At 37.7% G+C, this 13,346-nt stretch overlaps 1 protein-coding gene across 1 annotated transcript in view; it reads left to right on the top strand.

Moving 5' to 3' along the window:
- CNTNAP2 (contactin associated protein like 2) overlaps positions 1-13,346 on the top strand; it is a 2,079,227-nt gene that overhangs the window by 1,686,777 nt on the left and 379,104 nt on the right. The window lies entirely within an intron of this gene.

Below are 13,346 nucleotides of genomic sequence, written 5' to 3' on the forward strand. Positions count from 1 at the left end.
ATATTTATGTTAAATCCTAATGTTATTAGGATTTTTTTTATGTTCAGGGAAAGGATCATAAATTAGGTGACTTCTGTTGTCTTGGAGTTTTTAGCACTGGCTCCAAGGCTGTGAATTTGACTAAGGGGTCAAGTACCCCCACATTCTAAAGCCAAGTGCAGCTCTGGCTCAGTTACCTACATTGGTTGACGTAAGAGAAGTCTAAAAATTCCTGGAGAAGTTTAAGAGACCAATGGGAAAGATTTATTTGTGGAGTTGTTAGCATATTCTATCTACCTCTAACCATCCCACCATTATGGGAGAGGGACGGGAGAACTTCACGAGAATGAATCAAAGAGCTTGACCCATGACTGCTGGAGCTAGAGAGGACAGGACCAATTCACAGCAGCCTGGAGTCTCCCTGACTAGCTTCAAAGTGAAGGGACTCCAGCATGTAGTCAACACCCGCCTTTCGGAGTTCAGTGAGACAAGAATGCATCATGTGCCCTGTGGGCCAAATGTAGAACCTGTGGGATGAGGCCAGTCACAAGCTACCTAGAGAGGAAGGGCCATCGAGCTAGGAGCGAGACTGAAGAGCAGCCATGACAAAGCAGAGGGGAGTCAGAAGTGATGAGATTTGTTTGCATTTGTCTGTTGGTTAGAAATAAAGCTTTAGGAACACTGAGAGAACCCAGAACATTCACCTTAATTTTAAAAGATATACAGGGCCAGTATAAGCAAAGATTTTCCCATTGACTACTTTGGAGATGCCAGGAGTTGGCCATTAATTGCTGGTGATGAAAATACATGGAAATGTCAAGGAGGCCACACATCAAGTACTCTGTCCTTGCCAATCATATAATATATGAGGCACAGTTTTCAAAAACACAAGGAACCCTTGTTTAGGGAAAATATGGGTGTAAATAGTTCAATTCAGTGAAACAATTTTCCTATATGATAAAAAAAAATAGATTTTCGTATCATTTATAGGAAAACAATTGAAATTATTTAAGCAGAATTTGAGAAATGTAAACATGCATTTTCTCTTCTTAAATTCTAGAGTGGTAGAGATTGGTCTGTTTTTCCTAGTTCAGCCACTAATTAGTTGAATACCTTAGACCAGGCATAGTTTTATTCCAAATCTGTTATCTCACCTGAAAAGTAAGGGTGAAAACTAATCTCCCAAACCATATGTTGGATACTGTATTAATATTTTCTGGAGAAACTACATAGAACCACAAAGTCCTATCTTCAAAGGGCTACCAATGACCCTATGCCATTGAGAAACAGACCAAATATTTATGTTTTAAGCCACACATTTAAGTTTGCCAAGTTTATTCAAATGCTTACTCTTTGTTTTCTGTAATAACAAAGTAAACAAACGTAAGTAGAATCAAAGGACTACAGGGGAGGAAAAAATATATATTTTCCTACCTATCATAGGCTCTTCAGTTGGGGTCCTCTAAATTAGCAAGAGAAAAACAAACAGAATATGTTTGTTAATATGTACCTATGGTAGTACCTGTGGAAGTACCCAGTGATGAATAACCCAAAGGGATGGTTAGAACTTGGGCTCATATACCATCTTTAGCCAAAAGACAAGGGGTTTGGGACTTCTGTGTGAGGGAGGCAAGTTATGAGAAAGTGACCAGGAGAAGCATGGTAAAGAAGAGTTGTTTAGTAAGATTTCTTATGCAGGTTTCCTTTACAAAACGAAAACTTGTGCCCTGTTTTTAGAACTTTTCTGTGTCTGCTGACCTCAATGGCCTTTAGCTCAAAATACTCTATATGCCAAAGAGGCGTACTTTGAAGTTCCATATTCCGATACCCTTCAGAACCAAAATATATAGCTTATCTATGTAAAGAAACAATGGCCCAGATAAATTCATTAACTTACCTTTACATAGATGCAGAGTTGAAATAGGACTCCTGTCTTGAAGATCTAATTCTTTTTATTATATTAATTATATATGAAACTTCTAATTGAATATAATTTTCTAAAGAAAAAATAAAACCTCAGTTACAGAAAAGAAATAATGAAACTGTTTAAAGAGCATTCAAGGAACTCCAATTATAAGGAAGGTCTCTTTCTCATTTCTCACCATTGATAGTAAGCACATACTGATTACTATTTTAGGATTGTGCCTAGATGGCTTCTATTTTTATTCATGTATTCAATCATGAAACATATGGAATGAGCCACTTTTAGGTGCTTACTAGTATTCAGTTTATAAAGTTGCATGAGACAACATATCTGGCCTCAGGGAACTTGCATTCCAGAAGGAAAATCAAAGAACAATTTGCGTAGAATCCTGAAATGGTTACAAAGGCTTTCTAAGAGATTCTAAACTGAACAGATAATTGCTGTGCATTTACAAAAGGCCTAAGCTATTCCCACTGAAAAGGAGTAATTGAATCTGTAATTACTTCCATTTCTTAGGGGACATACTCAGGGATTCTAAAGATCTAATTGTGACGGTTGTTTTCTTAATTACTCTAATTGTTTTGTAGAAAACAGTACTGTACATCCATTGAGGAAAGCTCAGTAGTCAATGGTGACTGAGGACGCCAAGAGAAGTATTTTAAAAGTTCTGCTTTATTGTGTATTAGACAGCTCTGTTGTTTATTTCAACTTCGCATGATCCAGCCATGCTTAGATAGCCCCCATGTGCTCTATGAACAAAGGCATTGACTTCTGATCATGATTTTCCTAAATGAACATAGAGGAACTGGTCAACCTGCTCCATGGTGAGTGATGGTAGGGCTGCCTTTTTAAGAACATGTAATCATCTCCATGTAGTTGTTTCAGTGGTGCTAGCAATATTCCTCCCTCTCCCCAATCCAAACTCCACCATTCATAGAGATATGGTTTCTAAGAGCAGTCTTTTGTCTCATTAAGGCATTGCTTTTCTTAAACATGGATGGAATGGTTTGTCACATTTTTCTCTGAAAGTGGCTTTTACTAGGGGCAAGGACAGAGAAAGAATGAGAGTATTAATTTCCTGTTAAAGGAAAGGCCGAGGAGTGCATCCCCAGGCAGAGAAGATACAGAAAGATGAGTTGAGGACCAAAAAAATAAAAAATAAATTAAAAAAGCAAATAAAAATTCTCACTTACTTGAAAACAAATGTTTTAGCTAAAACTATCCTTGACTTGAGTCTATATGTTTCCTGCCTTTCTTATGTATATTAGGTATGAACTGGTAAAGAATTATGTAGTATTTGGTATTATACCTTGAAGACACATCTCATTCCTTGGTGGAGTCTGTCTCACTTTGCATAATGGATATGTTTCTGAACGGTTATTAGGGAATCAAAATTTGTCAGGTTCAATTGTATATCCTTATTTCCTTGTACCTCCAAAGTTATAGGGAGCAAATGAGATCATCCAAGGGAAAGCACTGAGTATTTTTAAACTCTATATGACTGTAAGTTATTTATGTGTTTTTTATTTAAGAGATGGAAAGAATAAGAACAATGCAAAGTCCTTTAATAAAAATAATACTACTGAATCTGACATCTTTAGTGCAAGTTAACAGGAGAATAGTAACTATCCAGAAAAACTCAGGAAAATTCTTACAGGTTTTTACCTTTTGACCTACTTTTTTGTATTGTATGTATTTAAGGCGTACAACTTGATGATTTGATGTATGTATACATTGTGAAATAATCAAGCTCATTAACACATCTATTATCTCACATAGTTACCTTTTTCTACTGAAGTATAATTGTCTTAGAATATTATATTTAACATAGTGATTCAATATTTTTATACATTACAGAATGATTACCACAATATGTCTAGTTGCCATCTGTCGCCATACAAAGTTATTAAATATTTACCATAGGGAAATTTACCATAGGGAAATATTTACCACATTCCCTATGCTGTACATCATATCCCCTGACTCATTTATTTTGTAACTGGAAGTTCGTACCTCTTATTCTCCCTCACCTATTTCACTCATCCCCGCAACCCATCCCCTCTGGCAACCACCAGTTTGTTTTATGTATGTATGACTCTGTTTCTGTTTTATTATATTTGTTTGAGAGTTTTATTTTATAGATTCCGTATATAAGTGAAATCATACAATATTTGTCTTTTTCTGTTTGACTTATTCCACTTAGCATAATACCCTCCAGGTGTCCATACATGTTTCGCAAATGGCAAGATTTCATTCTTTTTTATGGCTGAGTAATATTCCATTATTTATATATATGTATATATCACATCTTCTTTATCTATTCTTCTGTTGTTGGACACAAGTTGCTTCCATATGTTGGCTATTATAAATAATGCTGCAGTGAATATAGGGGTGCTTATATCTTTTTGAATTAGTGTTTTTGTTTTCTTCAGAAAAATACCCAGAAGTGGAATTGCTGGATCATATGATAGTTCTATTTTTAATTTTTAACATTATTTGCATACTGTTTTCCATAGTGGTGGTACCAATTTACATTCCAGCCAGCAGTGTAGGAGGGTTCCTTTAAGGCCTGTGTTTCCTTATTGATTACCTGTCTGGTTGATCTGTCCATTGATGTAAATGGGGTGTTAAAGTCCCCTACTATTGTGTTACTGTCAATTTCTCCCCTTATGTTTATTAATATCAGCTTTATGTATTTAGGTGGTCCTATGCTGGGTGAATATATATTTACAATTATTATATATATATATACAATTGTATATAAATATATACAATTGTATATATTATATATATATATACAATTGTATATATATATATATATATATACAATTATATCCTCTTCTTGGACTGTTCCCTTTATCATCATGCAATGTCCTTATTGATTACCTCTCCTTCAAATATGAATGTTAGGCTTGCCAGGTAGAGTGTTCTTGGTTGTAGGTTTTTTCCTTTCATCACTTGAAATATATTGTGCCACTCCTTCTGGACTGCAGAGTTACTGCTGAGAAGTCAGCTGAGAGTCTTATGGGAGTTCCCTTATAGGTAACTAGTTGATTTTCTCTTTTTGCTTTTAAGACTCTCTTTATCTTTAATTTTGCCATTTATTATTAAATTATTATAATGTATTTTGGTGTGGACTCCTTTGGGTTCATCTTCTTTGGGGCTCTCTGTGCTTCCTGGACCTGGATGCCTATTTCCTTTCCCAGGTTAGGAAACTTTTCAGCTATTATTTATCCAAATAAGTTCTCTCCCTTTCTCTCTCTCGTCTCCTTCTGGGATCCCTATAATGCCAATTTTCGTACACTTGATGTTGTCTCAGTGGTCTTTTAAATTACTCTCATTTTTTAAATTTCTTTTTTCTGTTCAGCTTGGGTGATTTTCACTACTCCATCTTCCAGTTTACTGATCTGTTCCTCTGTATCATCTAATCTACTGTTGATTCCATCTAGTGTATTTTTAATTTTAGTTATTGTATTTGTCACCTCTTTGCTTCTTCATGTTTTCTGACTCTTAGTTAAACTTCTCACTGTGCTCATCCATTCTTCTCCCAAGTTCATTTGGCATCTTTGTAATCATTACCTTGAACTCTTTATCAAGTACATGGCTCATCTCCACTTCATTTAGTTCTTCTGGGATTTTGTCTTGTTTGTTTGTTTAGAACATATTCCTCTGTCTCCTCATTTTGCCTAATTCTCTGTGTTTATTTCTGTGTATAAGATAGGTCAGTTATATTTCCCTATCTTGGAGAAGTGGCCTTCTATAGGAGACATCCTGTGGGTCCCAGCAGCAAACTCCCCTTTGGTCACCATAGCTATATGCTCTATGGATGCCCTCTGTGTGAGCTGCATGGGACCTTCCGTTGTGGAGGAGCTGACTATTGTGGGCATGCTGGCATGCAGAGCTGGCCCTCAGCCCAGCTGGCTGCCAGGTCCTGCTTTGTGTGGTGCCTTCTTGCCTGCTGGTGGTTAGGGCTGAGTCCCAGGGCAGTTGGCTGTGCAGTCCAGGGGCTCCCAGGGCCAGTACCAGCCCACTAATGGGCAAGGCTGAGTCCCGGGTGGCTGTGTGAAGGGCCTGGGGGGACCCCAGACTGGTGTTGGCTTTTTGGTAGAGAGGTCCATGTCCAGGGCAGCTGGCTGCTGGGTCTGGGAGGACCTGGCGCTGGTGCCAGCCCACTGGTGGGAAGGTAAGCCCCAGCACTAATAGGCTAGAGGGAAGACTCCAAAATGGCTCTTGCGAGCACTAATGTCCTCGTGGCAGAGCAAGCTCTCCAAAATGGCTGCTGCCAGCCTGTGTGTCCCCAGAAGGAGTCCCAATTGCTCCTTACCTTTCTAAAAGGCTCTCCAAAATCAGCAAGTAGGTCTGACCTAGGCTTCTTTCAAAATACTCCCTCTACTCTGTATTGAGAGGGTATGAGATTTTACACGTATCCTTTAATAGCAGAGTCTCTATTTCCCACAACCCTCCAGCTCTCTTGTACACAAGCCGCACTGACTTTCAGAGCCAGATGTTCTGGGAGCTCATCTTCCCAGTGCAGGACCCCCAGCTTGGGGAGCCCAATGTGGGGCCTGGACTCCTTGCTCCTTGGGGAGAACCTCTGCAATTGTGATTTTCTCCCATTTGCGGGTTGTCTACCCAGGAGCGTGGTCTTGACTATACACTGTTTCCACTCCTTCTACCTGTCTTGTGGTTCCTTCTTTGCATCTTTACTTGTGGAAAATTTTTTCTACTTGTCTTCAGGTTGTTCTCATAGATAGTTTCTCTGTAAATAGTTGTAATTTTGGTGTGCCTGAGGGAGGAGGTGAGTTCAGGATCTTCCTGTCTGTCATCTCGGCTACACCCATCTGGCCTACTCTTTCTAAGTACTTGCTATGGAAAAAGTACAGTCTAGTTTCTTCCAAAGTAGCATAATGTCTGGGGATGGCCATTAGGAGACAGAAAGGATCCAGAGGAAAGATACAAAAATTTATAGGAAATTTGAACATATTGTTTGAACCAAAATTACACAAAATATCCCAAAAAGTTGAGAAATGGTCCTTGAGATGAAAATTTGATGCTATAAAGTATTGGCATTTCCAGGGGATTACAGCGGCAAATGGTGACAATTGAATAGAATTTTACTTTTAGGCATGTCCTGGTAAACCATAGATATTTGGTTTTTGCTGAATGAGATACAGTTTCTATTATAAAGGTAGTTTGGGAATTTGCCATTGATCCTTATTCCCATCCCCAGACCCCGGCACCTACTAATCTACTTTCTATCTTTACATATTTGCCTTCTCTGGACATTTCATATAAATGGAGTTATGGCATATGTGGTCTTCTGTGTCTGACCTCTTTCATTTAGCATCACGTTTCTGAGGTTTATTCGTGTTGTGTTGTGTTGTGTGTGTCCACATTTTATTTCCTTACTGATGAACAACGTTCTATAGTGTGGATACACTACATTTTGATTATCCTTTTACTAGTTGATGGACATTTGGGTTGTTTCCACTTTGGGGCTGTTGTGAATAAAGCTTCTGTAAACATCTACCTAGAAGTCTTTGTGTGGACATACGCTTTCTCTTGGGTAGATATCCAGGAATGGAATTTTGGGTCATATGGTAAATCTATGTTTAACTTTTTAGAAACTACCAAACTACTTTCAAAAGTGATTGCACCACTTTGCAATCCCATGAGCGATGTATGATGATTCCAGTTTCTCCAAATCCTCGTCAACACTTGTTATCTGTCTTTTCTATTATTCTGATAAGAGTAAGGTGGCGTCTCAGTAGATTTTTAATTGCATGTCTCTAATGACTAATAACATTAAGCATCTTCTCATGTGTTTATTCCCCATTTCTATGTCTCTTTGACATCTTCTGTAGCTAAATCTTTGACTTCCTGTATTCTTCCAGAAATTTCTACCTTGGTGATTCTGTGATGGAAATACATGAATGTTCACTGACTGTAATTCTATTTGTTTGTTTGTTTTAAGTAAACAAGTACTTCTAAAACTTCACAAAGCAGAAGAAATTCTTCTCTGCTAGAATTATAGAACATACTCATAGTGTGGTAACTTTTATAACATCTGGTAGAAAAGCAAGCTTATAATTGCAGACACTTGGACTGTTTATTTTCCTCTAAGGATTTGTTTTTTACCGAGCTAAGGGCAAGACCAGCGTGCCTTTTGCTTTCTCAGCAGGATAAGAAAAGAAGGCAAGGGAAGAGCAGCAGAGTAAGACAGAGTTCCTCAGTACAATAGTACTGACGCAAAATAACTGTAATGCCAGGTTAGAGAAGCAAACTCTGTAGAATCAAGTTTTCCTTTAATAACAACACTGATAGAAAGAATATGCAAGAGTCTGAGTTCAGGGCCTACTTGAAATGGATGATAGAATTTTTCTAATGTACCAGCTTAGCAATAGATGTAATTAGATTATGCTAACATGATAGTTACTGAATATCTCCCTAAATTAGATTGACCTCGATCATTAAAGATCATAACTTTCAATGAAGGCTTGTTTTGCTTGCTAAATAATTTTCACACAGGTGCTAAAATAGAAGTCTTATAGGTATTTGAAGGGTGTCCCATCAGGTCTCAGGTTATTTTCTATTCATCCACACATCATTTTTTGAAAGTGGGTTATGCTGTAGGATCACACAAGAAACTTCATGCTAGCCAAACCCGTTTATTGCCACCCATGAATTTGTTTCCACAACCAATTTGTTTCCAGCGGAGTTGACTGTTCAGTGGGTTTCACAAACAGTTGTTTGTGACTTTAAAATCCCTGGGCCTATTTATATCCCTGATCAAAAGTGATCGAGAAGGTAACTTTGTATTTTTTTTTTCTCAGCTGATAATTATTTTCTCCAATTTTCTTGGTTTGGTTAAGGAATCTGAGGGTTATCACTACAGTAGTCCCTCATCCAAGTTTTTGCTGTATATGGTTTCAGTTAACCTTGGTCAACCGTGATCTGAAAATATTAAATGGAAAATTTCAGAAATAAACAATTCATTCGTTTAAAATTGCAGTGCTTTTGTTCGTTTTACTTAATAATGACCCCAAAGCACAAGAGCAGTGATGCTGGCAATTCAGATACGCCAAAGAGAAGCCATTAATGCTGCTTTTAAGTGAAAAGGTGGTGACTTAGTAAGGAAAGAAAACCGTATGCTGACGTTGCTGAGATTCATGGTGAGAACGAATGTTCTGTCCATGAAACTGTGAAGAAGGAAAAAGAAATTCGTGGTAGTTTTGCTGTCGTACCTCAAACTGCAAACGTTACAACACAGTGCTTAATTAGGATGCAAAAGGCATTAAATTTGGACGATAAGATATTGTGTGTGTGTGAAAGAGGCCACATTCACATCTTTATAACAGTATATTGTTATCATTGTTGTATTTTATCATTAGTTGTTGTTAATCTCTTACTGTGCCTAATTTATAAATTAAACTTTATCACATATATACAGTACATATAGGAAAAAGCATAGTATGTATAGGGTTCAGTACTATTTGTGATTTCAGGCATCCACTGGGGGTCTTGGAACGTATCCCCCGAAGCTAAGGGAGACTTCTGTATTAGCTGAACTGTAACCTTTTGTGAACTTCAGTATACCATTAAAAACAGTGGTCAGCTTGGGGATGGGGTAGTTCTAGACCACTTTTACTTGGTGTGCTGATGGCGGGCGTAGGGGATGCCTGTGAGTATAACATTACAGATATCTTTGAACTTACTAATCACAAATAATTTTCTCAATGTTTCAGGATACCTAAGTGTATCTAAAAAGGTACATTTTCACCTCATCTGTAAATGAAAATTAAAAGAAAAAGGCTTTTAATTGACATGGTTGTTTTTTGGTTTTCTTCTGTTTTGTTTCTCCCCTCTCTTTTGTGGAAAATCCTAGATTGGGATCCAGATAATCTAGATTTGAATCCAGACTCTATAGTTATGAGCTGGTGACCTTGGTCAAGATAAATTCTCTGATTCTCATCAGTAAAATGGGGATAATGATGCCTCTATGGAAGAATTGATTTCAGATTAGATGTTGTATACAAGAAATAGTCTAATATACATAGGTATTCAATGATAGATGCTGTATTGTTATTATTGTTTTCTATGAATTAGAGTAGTGTTCTTCATTTTTTTTTTTTTTTAAAGAAGGATATTTATTTATTTTTGCTGTGTTGGATCTTCGTTTCTGTGCAAGGGCTTTCTCTAGCTGTGGCAAGCGGGGACCACTTTTCATCACGGTGCGCGGGCCTCTCACTATCGCGGCCTCTCTTGGAGGCTCCAGACGCGCAGGCTCAGTAGTCGTGGCTCACGGGCCTAGTTGCTCCGCGGCATGTGGGATCCTCCCAGACCAGGGCTCGAACCCGTGTCCCCTGCATTAGCAGGCAGATTCTCAACAACTGCACCACCAGTGAAGCTCCCATATTTTTTGACACCCTATTTAAAAATTTTTTGAGCACATATTTACAAATAAGTATAAAAGTAAGATACAGGTTCTAGTGAATTAACATTTTATGTTCAATATAAAAAAATAAAGCTTTTTAAAATGATATAAAGTTGTCATTAATAATATCTTCTCTAAAATATTAATAGAAATTAAGCATTTTTCCTTTAATTGTTTTAGTAACTGTGATGTGATTAAATACACATTATTTTAAATAATCTTGGATTACCAATTTGAAGATCTGCCTCTCTGTGTTTTTCATTTTGATATTTGACTTTATTGGCTATCATAGTTGAAAAATACTACCTAAAGGTACATATGACAAACTAGATAAAGGTATATTGCTAAGTGCACCTACTGAATCATGATGTTAATTTTTCAGTTTCATTGACCAGTAATGCAAAGGTTTTGATCAAATGTAGTAAATTTCTATCATCTCTGAATCAGTTTTATTTGCAAAGTAACTGAATAATGACCCATTTCAGTATTATAAAATAAGTCCAAAACCCACTGGAACTCTACATTTACAAGATTATTACAAATATTTTAAAATTATGTTTCCAAGTTGTGGAAGTGTGTAGATGTGTAAATTCTTATGAGGTTATGCACATATAAATTTTGGCAATAAGATTACATAGTGATTGGAATATTTCCAAACATTTGTTTCCAAAATACTCTTATATTAACACGAGATTTGTTATAAAGTAGTCACTTTCTTATTCACTGTAAATGAACCAACAATACCAAGTATCAGGTAAGGATGTTGAGCATCCTGACACATGACTGCAGGCCACCTAGTGCGACGTCCATCAGAAAGTTAATTATTAATAAGGTTTAAGTTACTTCTCACTGCTAGAGTAAATAACTGTTGGCTTAAATGCTTTTTTCCCCACCTCAGAGATATTCTCATGCCCCTTCCCTAACCCTATACTCAGCTGTGGGGATAAGTTGCACATTAGGCCACCATGATTGTCAGTGCGATATTTGCTCAAAAAATTCCCAGAGGAAAAAGGGGCACTGATGATTTGGAGCAAGAGTTGGCAAGCGTTTTCTATAAAGGGCCGGATAATAAATATTTTAGGCTTTGAGGGCCATATGGTCTCTATTATAACTACTCAGCTCTGCCGGTGTAGCCTGGAAGCACCATAGACAATATTGTAAAAAAAAGTTAAATTAAAAAGTGACTTTATTTCAGTAAAACTTTATTTATGGACACTGACTTTGAATTTTAGGTAATTTTCACATGGCACAGAATATTATTCTGCTTTTGATTTCTTTTCAACCATTTAAAATTTAGAAAAATAGGACTTCCCTGGTGGTCCAGTGGCTAAGGCTCCACGCTCCCAATGCAGGGGGCCCGGGTTCCATCCCTGGTCAGGGAACTAGATCCCACATGCCGCAACTAAGAGTACGCATGCTGCAACTACAGATACCGCATGCTGCAACTAGGACCTGGCACAGCCAAATAAATAAATATTAAAGAAAAAAAAAAAAAAGCTTATGGGCCATCACAGAAAAAGCGACAAGATGAATGGTTCTCAGGACTTAGCTCACAAATCCCTGATCTAGAGTCAGTTAATTCTAAGTGATTATGAACTTGTAGAGAATCTCGGCCTGAAGTTCCACAGGAATGCACATTACTCTACTAAGTTGTCAAATCACAGTATGTTATTAAGGGTGCTTTCATTTATTGTTCCTTTAAGAAACATTAAATATCAAATTTAATAGCAAAGACTTTCTTCCCTCTCTAACATGATTTTAACTGATAGAAGTTCTAATATAAGGAGTTGGGTTTACAAATGATTTGAGGCTGGGTCACCAGTAGCTGCAGTGTCAGTAAGAATCACAGTGCTTTTCTGCATGATCTTAGTTCTCATATGATTAAAAAAAATTTGTTTTTGGACTTCCCTGGCGGTCCAGTTGTTAAGATGCCACACTTCCACTGCAGCAGGTAAGGGTTCGATCCCTGGTCAGGGAGCTAAGGATCCCGCATGCCATGTGGCAGCGGCCCAAAAAAAAAAATTTTTTTTTAAACTTTATCTTGGAAACTCATTGAAATAACTAAGGCAGTGGAAAATACACTTGTTTGCGGTCCACTGGCTAAATTCTGTGACTCCTTCCTGGGTTTCTGTGGGTCCTGACACATGAAGGAGCATATGTTCAGTGACTTTCTAGAAGGTCAGAGGAGCAAGCAACTGCTCCTAACAGCATAGCCTTTTAGAGACAGGTTTCCAAGTTGGTTCTCCTCAATTCCCTGCAAGAGATGCAAATGACAGATCTTTAACCTGATTATTGAGCTCTCTCCCTCATTCTTCTTTTGTTTTTGAATTAATTTTTATTGAAGTATATCTGCTTTACAATATTGTGTTAGTTTCTACTGTACATCAAAATGAGTCAGCCATACATATACAAATATCCCCTCCCTTTTGGACTTCCTTCCCATTCAGGTCACCACAGTGCATTAAGCAGAGCTCCCTGTGCTATACAGTATGTTCTCATTAGTTATCCATTTTATACACAGTATCCATGGTGTATATGCGTCAATCCCAACCTCCCAATTCCTCCCAGTGCACCCCCCGCCAACTTTTCTCTCATTCTTCTATCATCCAAAATCAGTTTTCTCTCCTGTGATCAGTTGTACATACAATTTCAAAGTTCTCATTTACATTCAGGCTGAACAGTGCACAAAATCATGCAAAAAGATAAATTTGTGGAATGACCTTAACACTGATTTGTGCCTCCCAGTCACCTAGCCCCACATGAGGGGATCTCTTGGCCACAGCAGCACAAAAAGAGGGTGAGGGGATAGGAATCTCCTATTAAGGTGAAATCTGTGCCACGTGGTAACTCACCTTGGTTCCATCCCTAAGAACATCTCCTATATTTCTGTGCTTCATCCTAGAATCAATACTTTACACCTAGCCTTGCCCTCTTCCTCTGTTTAGGGTGGGTGTAGGGTTGAGTTAGGAGACCTGAAACAAGACAGATATAGAATAAACAGGAGAACAA

This window comes from Monodon monoceros, unplaced genomic scaffold (assembly GCF_005190385.1).
Source record: "Monodon monoceros isolate NGI ecotype Baffin Bay Population unplaced genomic scaffold, NGI_Narwhal_1 Super_Scaffold_2, whole genome shotgun sequence".
Taxonomy (NCBI): Eukaryota; Metazoa; Chordata; class Mammalia; order Artiodactyla; family Monodontidae; genus Monodon; species Monodon monoceros.